Source organism: Artibeus jamaicensis, unplaced genomic scaffold (assembly GCF_021234435.1).
Source record: "Artibeus jamaicensis isolate MK-2021 breed Jamaican fruit bat unplaced genomic scaffold, CSHL_Jam_final scaffold_537, whole genome shotgun sequence".
Taxonomy (NCBI): Eukaryota; Metazoa; Chordata; class Mammalia; order Chiroptera; family Phyllostomidae; genus Artibeus; species Artibeus jamaicensis.
Genome location: NW_026522047.1, coordinates 42,722,985 through 42,748,561, shown reverse-complemented (window position 1 = coordinate 42,748,561; position 25,577 = coordinate 42,722,985). Strand labels below are relative to the sequence as shown.

The 25,577-nt window shown below is 53.7% G+C and overlaps 1 long non-coding RNA gene across 1 annotated transcript; it reads left to right on the top strand.

Annotated features, from left to right (window-relative positions):
• Positions 1–522: 522 nt before the first annotated feature.
• Positions 523–15,638, top strand: LOC128626368 (uncharacterized). Its single transcript, XR_008390300.1, has 3 exons — positions 523–695; positions 9,584–9,700; positions 14,994–15,638. It is a non-coding gene; the product is annotated as an uncharacterized LOC128626368 (long non-coding RNA).
• Positions 15,639–25,577: the final 9,939 nt, after the last annotated feature.

The window sequence follows — 25,577 nt, the reverse complement described above, 5'->3', positions numbered from 1 at the left end:
GGGATTCTGGGTGAGGTGAGTGAGGCACTTGCCAGGGCTGCCAAGCGTAAGGAGGTGACAGCGAACTCAGCAGGAGAATACCATTTTCAGCCACGTTTTAAAGAATCCACGTTTTAAAGAATGCAAAAAAAAAAAAAAAAAGAAAGTCCCCGTGAAACAAAATATCCAAACGTTAAATAAAGCTGAATAGGAGCCTGTTCAGATAGAACTTGTATGAGCGTTTTGACCCGTTCAATAGCCTCTAGGGGGCAGGGACTGTGACGATCAACACAGGTGGGGAAACTGAGGCACCGAGCAGCAAGGTGGCATGGTCTTGTCCATTGTGCCCTCCCTCCTGCTCCACTGCCCCTGTCCTGGCCCAGGTCGGGGCTTTGTTCTCCCCTCCCCAGCTTGGACCCCTTCTTTGTGTCTTCAGCCTGTCCCTGTCAACTTGCCCGAGTGACACTGCCCAAAATAGCTGTCGGTACCAGTCCTTGGCAGGCTGCCCTGTGCCATGTGCCTATGGCCCCTCCATAAGAGCTCTCCTGGGTTGGTGACTGAGACCGAGGCCCCAGGGCTCCGGAGCACTGGGGACTTGCTGCCCCCAGCCATGCCTCAGTGTCACCGTGGGGGGCTTCCAGTCCAGCAAGGGGGGTGGAGAATATCAGGTCCCCTCCCTGCTTGAGAGGCCACCACTCATGAGGATTTCCTTGGGGGTAAGTGCGACCTCCTTCAAATTCAAGTTTAGATGTATGTGCAGTTTGGAGCTAAGATTCCAAAGCAAGCTGGCCTGGGTTCTAATCCTGGCCCCACCACTTGCATGCTGTGTGATCTTAGGCAGACCACTAAAGTTCTCTGTAGCAATGGCCCCATCTGCAAAATGCCTCTGGATTAAATTAATGCATGGAACACTTAAGGCGATACCTAGCATACAGCAGGTGCTCAACAAGTTGCTGAAATCACTAGGGCCAGGCACTTGGCTTTGAGCCCCAGGCAACCTGGTCCACGTGGCCGTATGAGGTATGAGCCACTTAAAGATGAGAAACCTACACTCCAAGAAGGGTCAGGACAATGCAGAGGACTAGACCTTGAGGCTAGCCCAGTGAGGATTCGAACTGGGGGTTTAGCCTCCAGCCTCTCGCTGACCCTGCTCACTTTTTAAGGCTTAAAGAGAGGCAGAAGGTCCCCTAGATCACACAGTGCGGTTCGGGAGAGCACAGGGGCCCCGCCTGTTCGGGGTGGGGGGTATCACAAGCATCCTGGCTCCGGGCTGGGGGGAGGAAACGTGGGCTGGGACCCAGGGCCGAGTTCCGGCGGTGGCGTTGAGCATTTCCATGGCAGCCTGGCAGGAGCCCGCGGCAGCGATTAAGGGTCCAGAGGAACGGCTCCTAAAAATAGCCTGCACCACGCGGGGCTCATTAGCTGCAGGGCTTTTGGCTGCCAGGTACCCCCTCCCGACTCCCCTTCCAGCTCACTCCAGAACAGCGAGGTTGCAGGAGGATGCAGCGGGTGAGGCACAGCCAGGTCCTGGGCTCTCGCCCACCTGGACCTACTTCCAGGCCTGGCCCTTCCTGGCCCTACTCCACAGATCCTCCTCTCTCTTTGCTTGCTCTAAAGCCTGCCTTAGCTCCCCATTGCCCCTGACCTCAAGCCCGCATTTTGCCCCATTACCTGCCTGATTTCACCTCCCCCTGCTCTGGAGGTCTTTCTGTGGCTGAAACCCACGAGTACTCCCCACCCCGCCCCAGCCTCTGCTCCTGCTGTGGATCTCCCTACCTTCTCCTTTTCATCTTCCACATGCTCAGCTTACACAGCATCTCCCGGCTCTGACACTAACCTGTGGGCTCTGAGCAAGAGAGGATAAAAGTATTTTGGTCCCAGCATTGGGAATAGGAGCACAGCAGGCACTCAGTGTTTGTGGCGTGAGTGAGGGCGTGAGGTTACCCAGCTTTGGTAGAGGCATTTCCCGGGGGAATAATACTGGGCACATTCACGGAGGGTTCCCACTGTCCTCTGTCCCCAGGCCGGACATTCAATGGCCCATCCTCGCTCTCCACTGGGCTCCTTCCTCGGCTCCCCACTGAGAGGAGGGCCCGCTGTGTAACCCAGCCAGCTCCCTCACTTGCTCTGATCCCCTTTCTGCCTGACACAATCGCCACAGACATAGGACTCAGAGGTTGAAAGGACCCAGCTTAGTTCTAGTGGAGCTGCCAAAATTTGGAAAGGAGAGGGAGGGGGAAACGATGGAGGAGGGGACGCAGGCGGGGATGGGCAGCCATGAAAATGGATTAATTCTGCTGAAGAACCAGTGGGTCGCCTCAGACGGGCAGTTTCCTGAGGGGAGAGCCAAGGAGGACCGTTCTGGGCTGGCCGTAAGTCGCCAAATTTGGCGTGGTACAGCTTGGTTGGCGCGAGAGGGGACAGGCCCAGGGCAGATTCAGAGGGCAAGATTCAATCAGGAGGGGCTGGGTGCTGCCGGGCAGTTTGCAGCAGGAGTGTTAGCAGGGCAGAGGACGTCTGGGGCCTGCAGTGCGGGCGGCGACAGTGCTGCAAGCCTGGTTGTCTGAGACCCGTGTTGCCATGAAATCAGGATTCTCGCATCACAGAGCCACTGCTTAAATGAGGGAGGAGCTCACTGCTTTCCGGCCTCCGGGTCTGGGCCTCATCCCAGGCTGGGCTGGAGGCTCCACAATCCCTGGGGACCTAGACTTCTTTTATCTTGTTGGTCCACCTTCTACGTGAGAGCAGAGGAGAAAGGGTAGGGGAAGGCCCATTCTCATCTTCTGAGGGTACAACCTGGAAGTTACATGCACCATTTACGCTCACACCCACCATGCAGTCCGATGGTCACTCCGGGTTGCAAGAGGGGTTGGAGAATGGAGTCTTTTTTTAAAAATTGATTTTTTGAGAGAGAGAAACACTGATTTTATTGTTCCATTTATTCACGTACTCATTGGTTGCCTTTTGTATGTGCCCAGAGCGGGGATCGAACCTGAAATCCTGGCATATTGGGATGGTGCTCCAACCCACTGAGCACACGGCCAGGGAGGGAAACACAGTCTTCAGCTGGGCAGATTCTATTTTTAAAGGAGAAAGTAGAGAGTGAATATTGGGGGCCAACCCACAGCTTCTGCCACCAAATGGGCTGGGAAGGAGGAGTGGACGTTTGTCACCATTTTGGTGACAACAGAAGGAAATTCCCCTTCTCCTTCTCCTTCTCCTGCCCCAGTCCCCTCCCTGCCCTCACCTCCTCCCGCTCTCCCCCTTGCTCACTCCGCTCCAGTCACAGGGGCCTCCTTGTTATTCTTTCAACACAACAGGCACAGTCCTGCCCCAGGGCCTTTGCACAGGCTGTTCCCGCTGCCTGGAATGCTCTATTCCCAGATCTCTCCGTGGCTCCCTCTCCTCTCTTCAGCTCTCTGCTCATGTATCATTTCCTCAGTGAGGCCTTCCCTGAACATCTTGTTTAAAATTGCAAACGGCCTCCCTCCCCAATTCTTGCCCTTCTTCCTAGCACAGCATTCTCTAAAACCCTATAGCTGGGGAAACTGAGGTCCTGAGGGGGAAAGGTGATTCGCCCAGGGTCACATGCTAGTGGGCAGCAAAATACGGTTGTGTGGCCTGCTGAGTTCCCACTTCCTTTCTATCGCTGGCCTTCTTTCTCCTCCTCTCTCTTTCAGGGGAGAGTTTCCTACAAATGTTCATTCTGTCCATGTTTCCTGGAGTGAATTTCTGGTGCTTGCAGCCACAGAGCCTGGGTTGACCGAAGCAGCACCTCGCTCGTGCCGGGCACAGTGCCTGATGCATAGCTACTGAGTCGCACTGGATGGCCATACACATACGGACACATTTGCAGATTTCAGAGCACACGCACAATGCTCTCAGCCTCGATCCTAGAGGCACAGTGGGACAGGTACGGTCCTGCTCAGACAGCCAAGAGCAGGCAAGGGGCGGATTCCACCCTCCTGACTCCCTGACCGCCATTACGGGAGGCTCACCGCCACCCAGGACAGTGCAAGGCTGGCGGGCTGGGGTTCAAATCCTGCCTCGTGAGGCCTTCGACACCTTCCTCTCCCTCACCGGACCTTAGTTTTCTCTTAGAAATGGGATCCTAAAAGCCGTCCTGGGTGTTTTACACAGAATGTCCATTGTTCCCAGAGCAGAAGGTGCCTACAGGAGGCAGGACGGTGAGGACATCAGCCAGCACCCGGGGGGGCTGCATTTGCCCCCAGCCTAGACCGCCTCCAGCACCCCCGCCTCCCTCCACACTCCCTCGGCCGCCCTGTGCCAGGCTTCTGTTTAGTTTAATAATCTCCCGAAAGTTTAATTGTTGTTTTATTCATCCGTGACCTTTCTCTCTCATCTGGAGACGTATTATTGCTAATCTACAAATTTCAAGAACCAGATTTATTTGCAAAACCAATTACCTGCCTATGCAAATGACCTCTTTCCGCTCCCGCCTCCCCGGCCAGCTGGCTGCTGAGGGGAGAGGGGGAGCCGCTGACTGCCCCGTTAGAGTTGCTGCTCGAACTTGTGGATGCAGACTGATCTCTAATTCCTCCAAGCGGGTGGCCCTCTCGGCCCCAGAGTTAATCAGAACCTCAGTAATCAAGGGAGGCCCTGACCCCACATCTCAGCTCTGACCTCCTAAAGGGAACTCTTGAAGTGACCGGAGGCTCTGATTGCCTCCGCACCTGGCCTTTCTGTGGGGAATGATGGCTGTTCAAGTGTTCATTCATTTATTCATTTATTTGTTCATTCAAAATCACGCAGACTGTCTCCCGTGAGCCAGGCACTGCTCTAGGCTTTGGGAACAGAGCAGCGAACAGGCAGGCCAGCCGGAAGGAGTCCCCATCTTTATGAAGCTGACAGAGAGAGAAAACAGGCACCATAAATAGGAGAATATATAGCGTGGCCCACGGTATAGAGCTCAGTGGAGGACAAGCAAGCAGGACAAGGGGGCGGGGACTGCCAGGGATGGGTGGTCAGGGAGCATAGACTGTTTAGCCCCTCCTTCACTCTGCTCCAGCCACAAAAAGGAGCTGATTCCTTAAATGCCAAACTTGGTCCTGCTTCTGGGCCTTTGCGCTTGCTGTTCCCACTGCCTGGAATGCTTTTCCCAAACCTCTTTGCCAGACCCCTCTCTTCACCCTGCAGTCTCAGCTCACATGTCACCACCTTCAGGAAGCCTTTCCTGACGGCCCCAGCCAAGAGGCTTGTTCCTAGAACATTTCTGTCCCCTTTCTTTGGTCTATAATTCTGACTGCTTCCTGAAATTCAAATCAGGCACACGTGTGTTCTTATTCTCTGTATCGCTCTGTTTTAACAGCAGCACCTTGAGGACAGAGGAATTGCGTTTGTTTTGCTCACAGCTGTATCATCAGTATCTGGACCCTCAATAAACATTCGTTAAATGAATGAGTGGGTGAATGAATGAATGAATGAATGATTTATTCAGGGACCCGGAGCCCACAGCAGCCATGGTATAGAGGGCATAATAACTTCTTGTGGTCGTCTTAGCCTCAGCACTTCCCCACAGCCTCATGGAAGGGCTGAACTGTTCCCATTTCACAGCTGAGAACATAGAGGCTGCTAGATGAGGTACGTGGCTTGGCCAGCAAGTTGCCAGGGCTGGGATCAGAAACCAGGGGCTGAAAGGGCTGCCCTCAAGGTTTTCAGGGCCCTGGCAGCTGTCCCACAGGAGGAAGGGACAGAGAGGTCACTTGTGGGAGCCTGGACTGGGAGACGGGACCCCCGCCAACTCCCATACTTCATCTGGGCAAAGGCCTTCCAGACCACCCACCTCAGTTTCCCTCTCACCTCTCTGGCCGGACCTTCTGTCCCCATTGCCTTCTTGTCACTTCCTGAAACCCATTCCTGCACCTCCTGTGGACACCCGCCTTCGAGTCAGACACCAGACAGCTGCCCCTCCTTTGCACATGCTGTTCCTTCTGTCTGTCACACTGTTCCCCTTGAAGCCCTTCCACGGCCTCCCAACCCAACCGCCACTCTCTTCCATTTACATCCCAGAGCAGCCTGAACGTGTCTTAAGGAAATGGAACAATGCCAGTGATCGAGCTGTTTGTCCAGTGGCTCAACTCTTACCTTCCCAACTGGACACTGAGCTCCGGTGGAACAGGAGCCTTGGCAGTCATTTTTATCCCGACGTCTACTGCATCCAGCACAGAGAGGGGCGCTCAGTGGGAGCTTGTGAGTGTTTGAGTGATTGACCAGTGGGTGCACAGGTGGGGGGATGGGTGAATGGATGGGTGGGTGGGAGGGGAATGGGGGGATGGACGAGTGGTTAGGTGGGTGAGAGACCGATGAAAGGGTGGGGGGATGAGTGGGTGGGCGGATGGATGGAAGGATGGATGGGGGCTATAGGAGGGTGGGGGGATGAGGAAATGTGTGGATGAATGGGTAATGGGTAGTGGAGCTTCGCCTTGACGAGAGGAGGACTTGGGGGCTGGAGGACAAGGTCCTGGCAGTGGACCTTGGCGAAGCTCCCATCCCTGCCCTGCTAGTGGCTCTGAGGACTTGCTTTGGGGGTGGGCATAGCCCCAGACCTCCAGCTCTTTCTGCAGGGCTCAGATTGTCTGGCAGGGGTGGGGGGTGTGCAGCTGGGCCTGCCCATGCAGTTTCGGAGCCCCTCACCCCTCACCCCTGAGCTCCGCTGCCCACCGTTCAGCACGTCTCCCCGATGAGGGCCCCAGGTTCCCAGGGATGCGGCCACCCCTCCCCTCTTTACCCCTTCACTTGATTCAATCCTGGCCACCTGCCGATTCAATTATTCTGCTGCTGGGGTAGCTGGCAATTTTCTTTCAGGGCTGAGAAGCTGTCTGTGTCCGTGTGACTTTGAACAGCACGGGGACCCAGAGACAGAAACACAGAGACAGAAGAGAAGAGAAATGGAGACCAATTGAGAGAGAGAGGCAGCTGCCCCGCTGCCCACACCCCACCCCGGCTGTTAAAGTGTTCCAGTGACCCCTGCAGAGATTCCAGAAATGTCCCCAGGACCTCATTTCACTCTTCCAACTTTCAACACACACACACACACACACACACACACACACACACACTCACTCACTCACTTCAGAGCCCAAAACTCAGCCCAGAGTTTGCCGAGGACCTTGTTAATGACCAGAACAGCTCAGGTTAAATGGAAGACGTTGGCAGGTAGTGGGCTCCTCATCCAGAGAGGAATCCAAGAAGAAGTGGTAGATGTTCGAGGAGCCCATTGATTCGGCATTGGATCCTTCATTTTTTTCTGAGCACTTGCTAAGTGCCCGGGGCTGGGATGGAGACAGTGAGGAGGACAGAGCCAGGAGGTGAGGGCAGGAAGGGGACAGAGGCAGGCCGTGCAGGGCCGTGGGGGCTGGAGGACCTGGGCTTTTACCCTGAAGGAGGTTGGAGCCCTGGAGGGCAGTGGACAGAGGGGGAGGGCACTGACTCAGGTTTCCCATGGACGGCTTTGAGTATCTCATGCCTCTTTGCCTGTGTGACCGTGGGTCCCCCCTTCTCTGTCTCTTGAGCCCCCTCTGCACACAGGGGCGATGGACAGAGACGTTTCCCAGCACCCCTCTGGCCCCAACTCCTAGGCCCCACCCTCTGAGCAGCTTCAGGGACCCTCAAAGCTGAGACCCTCACCCGGTATCACGGGTGATTATCTGTAAGCAGGAGCCCTCCCTAGAGCTTTGCAGACAATAATGAAATCACCTAATCTCGTGATTGGGGACTTAACAGGGACGTCCTCACCAGCTGGCGCCTCTGGGGGGGGGGGGGGGGAGGAATTCCCCAGGCTCGGCAAGAAGAGAGGATGCTTCCTTCTCATCCTGCCTCCCCTGCCAGGAGCTTAAGCAAAATTAGCCACTCCCCGGAGAGGGATCGTAGGGGACCATCTTCACTGTGGTCCCTTCGGAGACTCTCCAGTTCTGGCTGTGCACCCTCCTTGCTGCGTGGTTCTGGGTAACTCCTCACCCTCCCAGGACCTCAGTTCCTCTCAACTGGCTCCTGACGCTGCTTCTAGCCTCCCGTGAGGGACTACATGGCGGGAAGCGCAAGATGGGATCACCTTGTGAGAGGCAAAGCCTTTCCTTCTGCTCGCCGCCGCGCCCCTCCCCCGCTTTTAAATTGTGGTCCAATACATAGAATTTACTGTCTGAGTCCTGTCTCGGTGCTCAGCTCAGTGGCGTTAAGTCCACTCACACTGCGGTGCAGCCGCCCCCACCGTCCGTCCTCAGAACTGTGTTCCATCATCCCAAGCAGAAGCTCTATCCATTACTCTCGCTTTTTCATCCTAACAAAGGATCATGGTGATACCTCCGTGACGTTCCTTGTTCTTTTATACAGTTGCGAGGGACTCCTGGTGGCCGGCCCATCGGCCCATCATTTATTTACCCCTCTCCTTTTTCTAAGCTTTCTACTCAAGTCTAACTCTGGCGTTTATGCTAGTAACCACTGAACTATTCGGCTGAGAACCCTTGGTTTCTGCCCTGCCAGGTGGCTGAGTTGGTTGGAGCATCGTCCTGCACCCCAAGAGGCTGCAGGTTTGATTCCTGGTCAGGGCGCATACCTAGGTATTGGGTTCCATCCCCCGTCGGGGTGTATATATGAGAAGCAACCAATTGATGTTTCTTTATCTCTCTCTCTCTCCTCCTTCCTTTGTCTAAAATCAATAAAAACATTCTCAGGTGAGGATTTAAAAAATAACCCTTGCTTTCTGGGGTGATATTAAACAAGTTTCATCACAGGCACAGCTGTGCCACTGACCGATGAGAACGGATGCACTGGGACAGGCCCGCAGTGCCGGCAGTGGCTGGAGCCGTCACCCACGTACCAAGCATTCCAAGGTTATGGCCAAGTCCAGAACACAAGTCGTCTGGCTCCCTATCTGCCAGTGCTTTGCTCTGAGGCTTCCTGAAGCCAGGCCTGCCATCCTCCACCCACTGTGTGCTGTTCCTGCTTCTTGAGCTGGCCTTGGCTGTTGGAAAGAAAAGGCCAGCAAATCCTAAGAGAAACTCACGGAAAGCAGCTGGGGCTAGGATGACACGGTGGTCCTGATCGTGGCAGCAAAGGGAACCCAAGAGTCCCCAGCTAGTCCCTAGTCCAGCCTGAAGGCCTGGAAGAGCATTCCCTTGCCCCTGAGCCCCCCGAGAAGGTGGACGGAAAGGGAGGGCACTGGGATGCCGGGGAAGGGGAACTTCACATTTTTTAATCAGGGGGAGCTGCCAGCCACCTTTCCTTTGTAGAGTGGGGGCAGCTAAACTCTGCGAAGCAGAACTTCTTTATTCAGGGAGACCCCAGTGAGCAATTCCTCCTGGTTTCCTTTGTATTCAGGGCACCCATCGTCATGGGGAACAGGGATGACGTTGCTGTAGCAGATCGGATCTTCGAAACCAGCCCCAAATCCTTTGGCTGAAAGCACTATGCACTTATTTTTGCTGACGATCCTTCTAGGCTCGAGCAGGCTTGGTCCTGCCTTTGCACTCCACTTGGGGTTGGGGAGGCCACTCTGAGAATTTGGGCTGGGCTCTCATGTTTAGGGGTCAGCTGGCTGTTGGCTGGGACAGCTGGGCTTTCTTTCGTGGTCACCTTCTCTGAACAGCGGGAAGCAGAACCTGGAGATGATGGAGGCCCAGCTGACACCTTGATTACAGCCTTTCGAGGAATCCTAGAGTGGAGGACCAGCTGAACCATGTCTGGACTCTGTCCCACAGAAATGGTAAGATAATAATCAGGTGTTGTTTTAAGTGGTTACAATTGTGGCAGTTTGTTACACAGCAATAGCTGGCTGATACACTTCTCTCTATACTCCTCAATGTGCAGAGCAGGCCGATGGAAATGAGCTGGAACTCTCCAAGCAAAGGGATGGAAATTTTGTTTCCTTCTCTCCTGAGATTCTTTCTGACAAGTTGAGATGGCCCCAAGGGAGATTTAAAGGCAGAAAAAGACACTCAGTGGAGTCCCACTGGGCACTTAGTAGAAGCCAAACCAAAGATACCCAGGGTGGGGCAGTCAGAGGATGCCGAACCTCTGGCTTCAGCAGTTGGCTCAGGGTCACCCACCATAACCCAAGTTGGTTCAGTCAGAGCGATGTCCTGAACAAGCGTTGGATATATGTAGGAAATTCTGTTGTGGGGGAGACTGAGCTGGTGGAAACCCAGGCTTCCTACCAGCTCTCTGATCACCATGCAGGAAGCATCTTTCCATGAAAAGAGCTCATCGAGAGGAAAGCAAATGATCTTGGTGTGGTTTGAGCACCTGGGTGGAACTGTGCCTGCAGCCATATATTTTGTTGCAATAGCTCCCTTTTCGCTTAAGCTGATCTGATCAGGTGTTGTTCTTGTCACTGTTGTTGTTGCTGCTGCTGTTGTTTTGTCACTTGCAGACCAGAGTCCTGACTATGAAAGACCCAGATTTGGTGAGGCTGGTCTCACGGCACCGTATGAGTGTGCCAGGGCTGTGACAAAGCACCACAACTTGGTGGCTCGAGCAACAGAAATTTATTTGCTCACAATTCTGGAGGCTGGAGACAAGTCTGAGACAAGGCATCAGCAGGACTGGTTTCATCTGAGGCCTCTCTCCTTGGCTTATAAATGGTTGTCTTCTCCCTGTGTCCTCGCGCACTCGGCTCTGTGCTTATCTGTGTCCTAACTTCCTCTTATTCTAAGGGAACTGGTCATATTAGATTAGGGCCCACCTATATGATTTGACTTTAACTCAATTACCTCTTTAAAGGCCCCATCTCCAAATCCAGTCACATCCGAAGGTCCTAGGGGTTAGGACTTCAACCTATGAATTTGGTGGGGGGAGCGGGTAGTGGGGGACACAATTCAGCTCATAACAGGCACCAAGCCGGTGATGTATGTGTGCGTGTGTGTGATCAGCAGAACTTCTCTAACTGCAGACCTGTCTCTGCTGGTCCTGGCTGCTGGGGGAGACCTGGGAGGTGTCTAGGGTGAGAGGAGCAGAGTGAGTAGCTTTGGGACTGGAGATTTGTGCTACAGGTAGAAGCCCCTCCTGCAGGGTGGTTAAAGGTGGTTCAAATCCCAGCCCGGGAACTCACCTGTCCTGCTGCCCTCGGTGAGTCAGTGAACCTCCCTGGGCCTCAGTTTTTCCTTCTAAGCACCCACATGCTTATCTTCTTCCCCCACCTGAACTGACTCACTGCCCAGCCTCCCCTCTGTCAGTCCCTCCACATTCTCCCCGTATTTTCAGGCTCAGATCAAATGTGGCTTCTTCAAGGAAGCCTCACTGGACAACTGGGAAACCTCCTATGAATCAACACAGGATTTATCTATGGTCAGTGTCTGAGGTACTTGTCACAGTTCCCATAAACCTTGCATCAGCCCTACGATGGAGTCTTTTTCTCAAACCCATTATGCAGATGAAGAAACCGAGGCACAGCAAGATTAGTTAGCTGGCCTGGTATTAGGGGAGGGCCTGAGATGGGAACAAGGCCCCCAGACCCCATGGATTGTGCTCCTACCCTCTACTCTCTCTGGCTGGTGGATCCTGCTTCTGAGCACTTCTGTGATGGACAGGCTGACCTTCTATGCCTGGGGAAGCCCGGCCCAGCTCTTCCCCCTGGATGAGTCTTTCAGGCCCTCCTTTGCACCAGAAAGCTGGGCACAGACTGGGAGAGGGAGGGACCGAGGGCCCGGTGAGGGAGATGGGGAGAGATTGATCACAGGCAGAGTCCTGGACCTCTGTGGCCAAGTGCCTGGTGGCTTTTGTGGAGATGTGTTGCGTTGCAGACTCAGCACTTGGCCTGCTTCCCCTTGATTGACTGCCATGCTCCAGTCCCTTCCAGAAAGAAAAAGGGCCTAGTGAGCCCCTCGAACTGCCAAATAACCCAAGCAGGGTCCTCCATGACCCCCACCCCCACCCCGCTGAGTCAGCTTCCCCCCTGGAGGCAGGAAGAGCAGCGGTCCGTAGCCAGGCAGACCTGGTTTCAAGCTCTGGCTCTGCCACCCACCGGGTGACCTTGGAATGCCCTTCAAGCTCCCGTTCCTCCGTGCTCTCCTTGGTAACCCCCTTCTTTAGAGAGTTGGCTTGAGCTTGAATTGTGGAGGTGGTGTGGACAGAGCAGGCACAGGCCAAGTAGTGGCCACAACAACAGTAAGGGCACACACAGCACAGTGGGTAAAGGAGGCATGGGCTTCGCATTCACATGTGCATGGGTTCAAATTCCGGCTTTTGGAATTTATGAGACTAGGGGGATGCTTCACAAGTTACCCCATCTCTGCGGGACCCCCATGTTCTTATCTGGGCAGTGAGTCCAGCAGTATTTTCTTCCTCACGGAGGTTGTGAGGAGGAGTCAGGGAGGCCAGTGAGGGTGAAGGTCGTAATTCCCAGAGCCCATGACGAAAGTGTTAGGTTACATGGCAAAAGGGAATTAGGGGGGCAGATGCAATGAAGGTTTCTAGTCAGCTGACGTTAAGAGATGGTCATGGAGAGTCCCAGTCCCAGTGGACCCAGTGCAATCCCAAGGGTTCTGAAAATGGAAGGAGAAGAACGTACAGGGAGAAGCAGAGAGACGGCAGCATCAGAGGACTTGAGCGGCTATTGCTGGCTGTGAAGCTGGAGGAAGGGGCCCTGAGCCAAGGATGCAGGCCCCTGGAGAAGATGGAAAAGGCAGGAAATGGTTCTCCCCTGGAGCTTCTGAAAGGGACCAGCCCTACCCACAGCTTGACTTAGGTTCAGTGAAACCCTTGTTGGACTTCAGACTGCAGAATTGTCAGATACTCAGTGTATATTGTTTTACTGAGTGTCTCACTAAGTTGGTGGGAATTTCTTATGGCAGCTACAGGAAACTAATTCAGGTAGTAAGTGGCACTGGCAGATGTGGGAGTCGGTTGTATGTCCATTATTTCCTTCCTCCTATCATCCATTCTCCCAGTCTTCCTCACTTGCAGAACATCTGCTGGATGGCACTCTGTTAAAGACTACATTTCTCAGACTCCCTTGCAGCTAGCTCTCTAGGAGTGACCATGTGACTGAGTACTGGCCAGTGATATTCTGGAAAGACTTTATAAAGAAGATAGTCCACTGGAGAAAGCCTGTTTTGTCCTTCCACCCTTCTCCCTTCCTGCTGCTAGAACAAGGATATGATGGTTGGAGGTTTGGCAATCATTTTGGACCGTGCTGAGCAACATGGTAGACATATTGAGGAAGAGGCAGGACTATGTTCTTGAGTAGCTAAATCAATCATTCCTGGATGAACAAGACATCCATTTATTTAACAAGCATTTTTAATGAGCACCTTCTGCATGGCACTGGGAACATGCTAACGGAGCAGATAAAAATTTTTGCCCTCAGGGAGCTGACATTTGGAGGAGGAAAGAGTAGGTCAGGAACAAATACATAGTGTGAGGAGGTGATGAATGCTTGGGAGGAAAATGAAGGGGAGTAAAGGCAGAGAGTAGGCAGATTGATCGGTGAAGGCTCTTGGAAGATGTACTTTGGAGTAAAGGTCTTAATGATTTGTTGTATAAGATGAAAAAATGTTTCTTAATGTTGAAGCAAGTTAACTTGGGGTTTCTCGCTGCTTGCAGCCATAAGTGCTGATACTGCTGTCCCTTTCTTTAAACTCTCACTATATCCATGGAGTGCAGAAGTAACAATCACCTGTTTTACAGAAGAGAAGACTGAGGCTGGGTGGGGAAGTGACATACTTAAGATAACACGGCTAATCGGAGGGAGAGTCAGGAGTAGAACCCTTAGGCGGGATGGGTGGCTGGGAGCCATGGAAGGTTTGAGGCTTGGAACTATGCAGTGAGGTGTGGAGATTAGGTGGGGCCAGGGTGTAAAGCGACATCCACCTCCACACCTCGCTTCTGCAGTGCTCCCTGCCTGTGAGGCCGTCTCTTTCCAACCCTAGCTGGAGCCACACCCCCTCCAGAAAGTGCCCCCGGGTCCCCACTGTTTTCATCATCTCATCATGCCCTTCCACTGAGAGTGCAGAGGGTTCGGGGGCAGTTGCCAGTCCCTCTCCCTTTCCCAGCCACCATGCCACCCTGTTTATGCATCGCTCTGGAAAAAACTGATTACATTCCAGCCTGACCTTCTCTCTGTCGGCGGGGCCCATTACCGCATCAATCACACGGCTCAGAGGGGGAAAAATTATTTTATCTTTAACGATAACTTAAAAGTGCTCAGCAGGGCCGTCACGGGGACTGGGCACCCGCAGCTGCCGGGCCTTGCACTCCAAATCCTGGCTTCTTGTTTGCTCTCTCCCTGCCTTAGAGGCACCACTGAAACCCTCTGGTTTGCAAATTTGGTTTCCACCCTCTGCGGCCACCCCACTTCCAAAGGGGACGCGTCTGTCTTCCTCTGTGCTCTCTCTTTGTCTCTTTGCGTTGACTCTCTGCCTTCCTGTCTCTGATTCTGCCTCTCTTCCCCTCTGCCCTGGGTAGTACTCTGGAAACCCCAGCAGGGAGCCCACACATCGGTTTCTCCTCCCCAGCCCCCTGTGACGGAGCTGCCTCTTTTACAGTGCTGGAGGTGGAGGCCCAGAGAGGCAAAGCTTTTGTAAAAGTCACACAGCAATAATAATAAGGCTGAACCGGGGCAGTTTGAAACCACAGCTCACAGACCTGGTCCCCTAAACCAGTCTAAGCTATCCCCGTGTAGAAAGAAAAGCTGTTGTCTCTTCCCTCTGAAGCAGTGTGGGGTCCTGAAGGGCTTGAAAGCCTCAGGCCTCAGGGTCAGGACTGAATCTGAAGTCAGCTGCCCTACGACCTTGGGCAGGTGCCGAGTAGCCTCTGCCTCAGCCTCCTCATCAGGGGTTGAGAGCTGGGGCTGTTGGGAGCTGGGGTCCTGACTGGCCCGGTGGGATTGTCACGTGAAATACAAAATGCCCAGTTCAATTAGAATTTCATATTAACCAGGCATAATTTTTCTAGCATAAATATATCCCAAATATTGTATGGGATATACTTATACTAAAAATTCATTTTCTGTGTGTCTGAAACTCAGACTTAACTGGACCTCCTGTATTTTTATTGACCAGGCTTGGCGACCCTCACTTGGGACTCTCTCCGGAGGAACAGAAGATTCTGGATACCGTGGGCAGACTCCTTTACGCACACGATGCCCGGTTCTCACCGCTCTTCTGGATGCGACAGCGAGGACTCCAAACATGGGGCACACTGAGGGATGCGTTGGTGCTGGGGCACACGCCCCTCTGCTGCAGCCAGGGCCTGTCTCCAGCGTCTGGAAATGGCAGCCACCACTGAGGCTGGACCCTCCAGGTTAAAGCTGGCCCGAAGCCCAGCGCCTCACGAGGTGACAAAGAGCACAGCCAGACTGGGCCGCTGTCCTCCCATCCTTTGTCCCACACACACACCAGCCCCACCAGCCACCCTGTCACAGCCCACCCAAGGCCGGCGACCCTGTCCTCAAGGTGTCAGTACCTCCCCTTCTAAATTTCACCCCAGAAATCAATTAGGCCTGGAACAGTTGATTATAAATCAGCTGTTTTCATAATTGTTATGCCTTTAATAAATCAAAGCTGTGTGCGTTGCCGGCAAAGTGGCGCTGTTCTCCGGAGTCATCAGTCACCCGGGGGACGACGGCGCGTCCACAGCCCTTGTCCTGCACCAGGTCTGCAGAGGCTGCTGCCACCCAGGGAGCTCCTGGACCCGGGCCGGGCTGTTCCATTACAGAATTGCTTAAGCAGCGTTTTAAATAACAAAAAGGGATATCATTTAATTTTTTTGCAATGTGGAGATCAATACGCTGTCCTTCAGATGGCATGACGGATCGTCTTGGCAAGCTTCTCCGAGTTAATCCAATTTCTCTGGGTCTGGCTGTGCTGGGTGGGCTGGGCCAGGCCCAGCCTGGAGCGCATGAGCTCCCAGGGTCTTCCCAGTGCGGCCTGTGAGCGCTGTGGGTGTGTACTCAGTGCGGGGAGAAGGGAGGTGAGCAAGGAGCCAGCTCTGCAGGGCAGTGGGTCTCAACCAGGGATGATTCTGCCCCCCAGGGGGAGCTCCTGGCCTTGTCTGGCCATGGATGCTGCTCAACATCCCACAGTGCCTGGGGCAGCCCCCTGCAGAGAGTGACCCAGCCCCAGTGGCAGCAGTACCAGCAGAGAGATCCTGCTTTAGAAGAATTCATAAAGGGCAGCAAGTGAAAGGTCCTCCCTATTGTTGCTTCTGAGCCCTGGGTCCTGGTTACTCCAGAGCCTGAAGGAACCGGCTTTGCCGTGCTGGCAGAGACCCCATGTCTGCTGCGGTGGTGCTGCCGTGATGATTTGGGGCAAAACTGACTGTTTGGTTTCTTCTACCACAACATGGGCCTCTGGGTCCCTTCCCCGCCTTCCCAAAGGGCTAAAGAGATCCTGGAGTCAATGATTCAAGTCAGCCAGTATATACTGAGCACCTACTGTATAGCAAACATCATTCCAAGTACTGGGGATCCAGCCACCAAGATGGAGGGAACACCTACCCCACGTGGTTTAAGTTCTAGTTGGTGGGGAAAGAGAGCTGGAAAGTAAATATTCAATAGGTAAATGAGAAAAGCAGTTTCTGAGGTCAGCGAAGCAAATAAAAGGGGCAGTGGCTGGGGCAGGCGGTTAGGGCAGGAAGTCATGGAGTGTGGATTAGCCAGGGTCCTCCAGAGACACACACACATACATATGTATGTATATAGATTTGTTATAAGGAATTGGCTTACATGGTAATGAAAACCGAGATTCCTTACGATCCGTAGTCCGCAAGTGGGAGACCCAGGAAAGCTTATGGAACAAGTCCCGGCCTAAGGGCAGAAGACAGATGTCCCAGCTCAAGAAGTCAGGCAGAGAGCGAATTCTCCCTTCCTCCGCCTTTTTGTTCTGTTCAGGCCCTCAACAAATTGGATAAGGCCCATCCGCATTGCAGGGTGGGGGCAGGAGGGCATATGCTTTACTCAGTCTGCTGACTCAAATGCTGCGCACCCCATGGCCCAGTGAAGTTCACATGAAAGTTACAGGGGTTTTTTTAGAGGAGGTGGCATTGGAGCAAGAGCCCTCTGGCAGCAGCAGGGGCTGGAGAAGTCTTGGCTTGGATAGTAGTCAACTTCCTGACCTCTCCCTCCAGGGATTCCACTGCTGTGCTACCTGTGGGAATGACATTTGGACCAAGAAATGGGGGTGCAGGGGGAGAAGAAGAGGATGCTTAGGAGGGGTAGAACAATCCAGCGGGTGTGACCAAAAACCTGGAGGTGGAAAAACTTAGAGAGTTTTGGGAAGAGGCTGAGACTAGATGTCAGAAGAGAAAGTGAACTTTGATGCTTGATGGCCAATTGGAATGCTGGATCAAACCATTCCTGAAGTCTACATACTTCTGAATTAAGTGAAAACCTGGCCTTCCTTTGCCTTGTGAGCTTCCGAGAATGGAGGACGTGCAAGAAACCCATAAAATCTGTGAAGAGAGAGATGAAGAGCTGGCAAATCAGTCCTCTTTCCTAGTGCTGCCATGACTTGCTGTTGCTTGCCAGGCTGAACCGTTTGGATTGAAGTGTTTGGCAGCTGAGAGCCATAGAAGGTGCTGGAGCAGAGAAATGGCTCCCTTAAATCCCCCCAATGATTGCACTTTTATTTCTCTGGCTGACTTGGAGAAGTCCTCAGGCTGCAGTCGGCCGGCTGGGAACCCCCTAGTCCCCCTGCATCCTCCCCCAGACCCGCTGCTGGGTTGTCATCTCTGCAGGAGAGCCTGGGAACTGGAAATGAGAATGACCCATGATTGTCGAAGAGACCTATGCTCTAATTTCCACGAATGGGTTTTGAGCGGCTAATGTAGTTCCTGCTGGGCAGGAGATGGAGCACCCGGCAGGGCCTCGGAGACTAGAGTGTCTGAGACCCATCCACCGCCAGGGCCTTAACCCTAGACCTTTCACTTGCTGCCCGGGGCCCAGGGAAGCCCCCAGTCCTTAGGGTTCTGAAGAGAGAAGGTAGAGCAGGACCCCTGCTTGCCCTCTTGGATCTGGCCAAGCCGGTGTGGTTCAGTGGAGCCAGGCCCCGAAGTGGGATGTCAGGGTTGGGTTTAGGATTTAGAGGTGGCGGGACTGGGAGGGGTACAGTCCCCCTGGAGATGGATGTGGAAACTGAGGCTCAGTGTAGAGCAGGATCTAGCATCAGAGCCTAGAGTCAGGGCTCAGCCTTGTTTGAACGGATCTCAAGGGGGCACTGGGCCAGAGTTGGCTGAATGAATGAAGGATTTCCACGATGACCACAGCAAGGCCCATTGAGGCAGAGTCCAGGCACTGCGACAGTCACCATAGCCCTCCCTGGAAATGCCTTCCAGGACCAATGTGGTCATAACCTGTCTCCCTCTAGCTGCCCAGAAACCCGGGTGGGGCACTGAGGACATGTGGTGTCTCGCCCAGCCCCCCACTCCAGCCCCGGCAGGGAGGAGACAGTAGAGACAGCTGGGGGGCGGGAGGTGGAAGGAAGACTAGTAGCTGTGGCTGGAGCCCTGGATGTGTGGGGGCAGAGGCCAGCACAAGGGCGGGGACGGTGTGGGAGCTCAGCCAGGCCACCCTCCTGGGGATGGGGAAGCCACCCTGGCGCCCCAGGCCGGGGCTTGGTCAGAATTCACTGAGGGAACAGACACCTGAACAAGCGTGGGGTTGGACCTGCCTCCCGTCTCTCCACCGCCCCCGCGGGACTCAGCTGCATCGAACCGGCATTTCTGTGTCCCCACTGCGTGCAAGGCAGACCCTGAGGGGAGACCAGAAGGACAATGACACGTGACAGCAGGAGAGAAGACCTGGGAAGTGCCCTGCAAGAGAAAATCTGAGACTCAGGGGGTTGAAGACCCCGCCCAACAAGACAGCATTTCCTGTTGGGGCACTTCTCTCCGGCTTGACCCCAGGACCAGGGCCCAAGGAAAACATGATTTTATTGTGTACTTTTTCTTCAAATGAGACACAAAACCCTAATACAAAACACCTCTCTCCGATTCCTCAGGAAAGCAGTGCTTTTTTTTATTAGATTGTTTGCAACGACTGAGGTGCTCTGTGCAAAGGGCACCATGATGATTGCTGCCCCCCCACCCTCCCCCCCGCTGGAGCTTTTGCACTCCCACCTCCCCCCCCACCCTCCCCACTCCACGCCCCCCCCCCGCCCGTTGAGAGTGGATCCTGGGGTGGGTGGTGGTGCAATCAAGCTCAGGCAGTGGCAGTCACTTCCTGTCAATAGGAAGATTCCCCCCTGGAACACAGGCACAGGTCGTCGAAGGAAATAAAACACTGGCGGAGAGACGAGGGTGTGCAGAATCTTTAGGGGGCGGTTTTGTGTCAAAGAGTACGGGCCTTCCTTTGGCTCTGCCCACTCCCTGTGCTCCGAACCCAGGGCTTGTCAGAGATTTGCTCATTTCACCCTCACACAGGTCTGTGGTGTTGGCGCTACCATTTTTTCCATAATGGCCCAGAGTGGGGAGGTGACTTGACCAAGGTCACCCAGCTGAGAGCAGCGGAGCTGGGAGCTGGGATTTGAATGCAGGCAGGCTGGCTCCTAAACACCAGGTTGGGCTTCCGCCTCTGGCAGGCGCGTTCAGCTCACAGCCCTCCTTTGGCTTCCCGTGGCCTCGAAACGCTGGGGCCTTGGGAGCCCACCTTGCTTCCCTCCGCTCTGCCCACCGGCTGCCCTTGGCCCGCTCCATTCCTCTGCACTAGGTGGTCAACTCCTGACCTTTGCCGAGGCTGCAGCCCCACGTCTTCTAAGAACCCTTCAGCTATTTCTACCCAGACCAGTCTCTCGTTCCCTCCTTTGTCCTCAGAGACACCAGGCACCGACCTGCTTCAAGGCCTTGGCACTGCTGCTCCCATTTCCTGGAACACCCTTCCCCCCCCTTTGCTGTAACCCCTCACCCTCAACACACTCCATCCCGTCAGTGTTGCTGCTTTCTTTTGATGTTTAACGTCCATCGCCCTGCCCATGGAAAAGGGCCGTGCTTGTTTTGTTCACTGTTGAATGTTTGGTGTTAAATGGTTGAGTGAAACTTTCCGGCACTCCTGACTCAAGGCATATGATTGATACCCATTTTACAGATGGGGAAACTGAGGTCCCTCCAATGCCAAGGCTTTGCCCAAATCCTCTATGTTGACCCCTTTTGAGCCATGACCGCTATGGGGCTAAGGGGGTGGGCATAATCATGCCCCCAAACATGTCCACATTCAAGTCCCTGGAGCCTGTGATAGGACAGCCGAGGGGGCTCTCTTGGCCCAGGGCTGTGAGTAGGGGGCTCTGACAGTCAGGGTGCCCAGGAACGATCACCCGGCTTGGGTTTGAGCCCCAGCTCTGCTCTTTATTAAGCATTTCCTGAACACCTACTATGTGCCGGGCCATGTGCTAGGCCGTGGATACCCTTCTGTGAATGAGACAGAGATGACATGACTTGCCCTTGAGTGGCTTCCTTGGCAAGAAGGGACTCTACAGATGAATTAGGTTAAGGACCCTGAGACAGAGGACGGCGGGAGGGTCAGAGTCAGAGGTGGGAGAGGCTGCACCGCTGGCCGTGAGGACAGAGGGAGGGGCCATGAGCCAGGGATGTGGCACCTCTAGAAGCTGGAAAAGGCAGGAAATTGTTCTCCCCGGAGCGTCCGGAAGGACCAGCCCTGCCCACGCCTGGGTTTAGCTCCATGAAGCCTATTTTAGGCTTCTGACCTCCAGGACTAACCAGATAATCAGTTCGTGTTGTTTTACTAAGTGTTTCACCAGATCTGTGGTCCTTGGTTACGGCAGCTCTGGGAAGCTCATACCTGGGCCAACTCTGAACAGCCTTTCCACGCGCACAGGCCCTTTCTCCTTGAAAGGTCACCAAAGGCCCCGCTTCGTTTATTTCAACACATCCTGGAGTAAAGGTGTTTGTGTGGAAGGGCAGCGGGCGCAGGGAAGTGCCGTGGCCTTGGTTCGGCCACGCTCACCGCTGAGCAGCCTCCCTTTTCTCATCTGAAAAGTGGGAATAAACCTCATTGTCCCTCCACTCTGCCGTGTGTCCTGTGGTGTGACTGACAAGGCCGTAAATCTGGCCCATTCCCTGGGACTCCCTTCCACTTGGCTTGTTCGTCTCTTGCTCAGCCACAGAAGACCTGGGCCACCTGCATCTCCCATTCCAGGACATGGTCCCTGAGGACTCACGTTACCTTGGGTGTGTCTGACAGTGCCTCTGTGACCCCCGGAGCCCTCATCCTCCTGGGGCTGGAAACTGCTTTGTCATATGATCATCTGTGAGTGTTGAAAGTGCTGGCCCGTCTGCCTTGGGCACCGCTGTGTCCCCAGTGCTCAACACACAGCTTGGCACACAGTAGGAGATCAGTTAATATTTTGGCCTGAATAACTGAATTAAACAACATGCAGTGGATGGATTATTATTATAGAAAAGGCCCAGAGAGGGGAGGGGAGGCCCCTGGGGCCATCTGGGACAAGCCTTGAGATGATGTTAAGATGGTGGCTTTGTCCTGCATCTGGCCACCCAGGGGTAGAACCTCCTGGGCCTCTCCTCTCCTCCCTGCCTCTCGTGGGGAACCCTGAACCAGGAGCTGCCTTCTGAGGACTGTGTGACTCTGGGCAAGCACCTTCCACCCTCTGAGCACCCCCATATCCTACATGCCTCCAAGGTGGGAACATAAAGGGCCAATGACTTTTTTATCCTCACCTGAGGACATTTTTTCATTGCCTTTAGAGAGAGAGAGAGAGAGGAAGAGAGAGAAACATTGATGCAAGAGAGATGAATTGATTGGTTGCCTCCTGGACACACCGACCCAGGGATCAAACCTGAAACATAGGTATGTGCTCTGATCTGGAATCAAACACACAAACTTCTGGTTACAGGACAACACTCCAACCGCCTGAGCCACATGGCCAGGGCAGGGCCTATGATTGACAAGGCACAGAGACAGCAGTCAGATTCTTTTTTTTTTTTTTAATTAACTTTATTTTTTTAAATTGATTATGCTGTTACAGTTGTTCTATTCCCCCCTTCCTTCCCCTCCACCCTGCCCCCCCATCCCCACCATTACCCCCCTTTAGTTTATGTCCATGTGTCTCAAGTCCTTTAGGTTCTATATTTCCCATGCTATTCTTGCCCCCCCCCCATCTATTTTCTATCTACTGTCTATGCTACTTATTTTCTGTACCTTCTCCCCCCATCTCCTCCTCCCACTCCCCTGTTGCTAACCCTCCTTGAGATCTTCATTTCTATGTTTCCACTCCTGATCTAGCTGTTCTTTTAGTTTGCTTTCGTTTTAGGTGTGGTTGTTAATAACTGTGAGCTTGTTGTTCTTTCACTGTTCATGTTTCTTTAACTTCTTGTTCTTAGATAAGTCCCTTTAACATTTCATATAATAAGGGCTTGGTGATGATGAACTCCTTGAATTTGATCTTATCTGAGAAGCACCTTATCTGTCCTTCCATTCTAAATGAAAGTTTTGCTGGATAGAGCAATCTTGGTTGTAGGTCTTTAGATTTCATGACTTGGAATATTTCTTTCCAGCCCCTTCTTGCCTGTAAGGTCTCTTTTGAGAAATCTGCTGACAGTCTGATGGGGACTCCTTTGTAGGTGATTGTCCCCTTAGCTCTTGCTGCTTCTAGGATTCTCTCCTTCATTTTAATTTTGGCTAATGTAATTATGATATGCCTTGGTGTGTTTCTTCTTGAGTCCAACTTTTTTGGTACTCTCTGAGCTTCTTGGATTTCTTGGAAGTCTATTTCCTTTGCCAGATTGGGGAAATTTTCTTTAATTATTTGTTCAAATAATTTTTCCACTGGTGGTTGTGTCTTTCCCCCTTCTGGTACCCCTATAATTCGGATATTGGAGCGTTTAAAGATGTCCTGGAGGTTCCTAAGACTCTCCTCATTTCTTTGAATTCTTGCTCCTTGACTCTTTTCTGTTTGGCCATTATTTGCTTTCTTCTGGTCCACTCCATTGATTTGAGTCCCAGTTTCCTTTTCATCTCTATGGGTTTCCTGTGGAATTCTGTTAATTTCCCTTAGTTTAGCCTTCATATGTTTCTCTAATTTGTGGCTATAATCAACCAGATCTGTTAGGATCCTGATGACCAGTGTTTTAAACTGTGCGTCTGAGAGTTTTGCTATTTCTTCGTCGCTTAGATTTATCTCTGGGGCTTTGGGGTCTTCCTGCGACATTTTTGGTCTGTTCTGGCCCTTTAAATGTGAGAAGCGGCGCCTTGGACTCCCAGGTCGCTGGGTTGTGACGCTGTATGTGGGGGCGTGGTCAGAGCGGGGAAATGGCGGCGTCCTTTACCCGCCGCGGCTGGTCCAACCGCCCACTCCCTCGCCCGTCCGCTCGCCCGCAGACAGGCAACCGCAGTCAACACGCAGCACCGCCTCCCCACCGTCTCCTCAGCAGTCGCTCACCTGGTGGGTCGCTCGGTCGCTCACTAGGTCCAACCCTGGGCCTGGGACCCGTGCGTCTGGATTCGAGCGTCTGGACTCCGCGCCTGGGTCCGTCCGACCGGAGCCCTCCCGTGCAACTCCTCACGAGACGCCGGTTTCGCCCCTTACCGGTCGGGCTGAAGAATTTGTTGTTAACGGACTTCCGAAAAGTTCAATTTTCCGTGTTCTGGTTGTGTTCTCTGGTGCTAATATTTAGTTGTCCCTAAACTTGGTTGTGTGAGAAGGCACGGCACATCCACCTATACCTCCATCTTGGCGGAAGTCCTCGCAGTCAGATTCTTTAAGGTCACACAACAAGTCAGGGGAAGAGAGGGGACTGCCCCTCCCCCGGCCTTCTGACTTGGGGTCTGGGACACATGGACGGCCATCTTCCCTGCATGGGTTAAAGCACGTCCGGCAGCCACACCAGCATGAGGACAGGCTTGATGAATTTGTTTGTGTGGATATCTCAATGCAGCAGCCCAGGCCAAGTGTGCCCGCCGGCGGCCCGGCCAGCGCCCCCGCCCCCGCCCGCCCCTCGCCAGCCTTTGTTAATATCTCCCGGTGCCAGGCGAAATCCCCTTCAATGCAAACCTCTGCTGCACACTCGAGAATCCCTTTTCTTTTCCCCTCCCTATTTATTTATTCTCACCCTCCCTCCTCCCTGTTCCCACGGCTCCAAGAAGAAGTGATTAAACAGCAGGGGAGCCAAAAAGAGATGAACAAAGACGACGCATTCCGGGCCGAATGTTGGATTTTCAGGTGGAGAATGCGGCCAGCGAAGGTGGAATGTGGGACTGAGCGGGTTGAAAGGAGGCCGGTTCCCAGCAGAGGTTTCTACCAGCTCGGGCACAAAGGCAGCGACGTGGGCCTCCTTGGCCAAGCCGCCAACACCTGCTCCCTTTTCAGAGGCCACAATAGGGAAGTTCAGCTTCAGCCACCACCTCCTAGATCCCAGCAGCTCTAGCCTGTGGGGCTCAACTTCTGTCCTGGAGTCTCGGAGACACAAGGGGGACAGTCAGGGGGGCTCTTGGCCCAGGGCTGCGAGTAGGGGGCTCTGACAGTCAGGGTGCCCTAGAACAATCACCAGGCTTGGGTTTGAATCCCAGCTCAGTTCTTTATTAAGCATTTCCTGAATACCTACTATGCGCCAGGCCCTGTGCTAGGCCTTGAATACCCTTCAGTGAATGAGACAGAGACCACGTGCCCTGCCCTTGAGTGGCTGACATCATTTTAATGGACAGTGTGACCTTGGGGCCGCCGTTTTTGCTGCCCTGGGTCTTGGTCTTCTGCGTCTTGAAAATGGGACCATGTTCATGTCCATCTCCCAGGAAATCAGAAGAGGACAGTTCTCAGGAAAGCCTTTTGCAGAGTGAGTGTCCCCATACAGCTGGCTTCAGGCTCACATTTTGGCTGGATCATTCTCTGAGGGGAACAGCCCTGGGCACGGTGGGATGTTGAGCAGTATCCTTACCTCCCACATGCTTGAAACCAGAAGCACCCCCAGTGTGACAACCACAGGACGTCCCTAGACATCAGCAAGTGTCCCCTGCGGGGCAGAGTCACCTCCAGGTGAGAACCCCGCTTTGCTCGAATTCTTAGAAATGATTCTGCTGGGGTCAAGTGTACATATGCCCCTGGGTTTAAATGGTGATGGCTGCTGTCGGCTGGTCCTCTGTACTTCTACACCCTAATGGCAAGAATGGCAAGTTGTAACTATGACCGTCCCTGTAACTGGACATATTGTCATTGATGAGCCACATGTTCTCTGGTGGGAGGTGAGACTGCACGAGGGACTTCCCATGGCAGTTCCCCTGAACCAGATCTTCCTCCTCTCCACTCACAGCCGCCAGCCTCTGCCGTGGGGGACCCCACACCCGTCCCTTGGCCTGGGGATGGGGAAGGAGTCGGGCAGAGGGGCTGGCCTTTTTTAGTTAGAGAAATGCTGCGCTTTGAGCTGAGGCTCTGACGGGGGTTCCCTCACTGGCTGGAGAAGAGAGCGACCGAAAAGCCGGAGAGGGGGGGCCCAGGCTGGCAGGACGGTGGGCTTCAGGGCAGGGAGAGGAGCTGCTTGAGGACCGGATGTCAGATCCATGGAGTCCCTAGCACCTCTCTCCCCAAAGCAGTCACCGTTCATTCATTCATTATCGCTTCCTCAGCAGTGCTCTCACCTGTTCTGGGTGCTAGGGACTTAGTGGTGACCAAGACAGACCTGGTCCT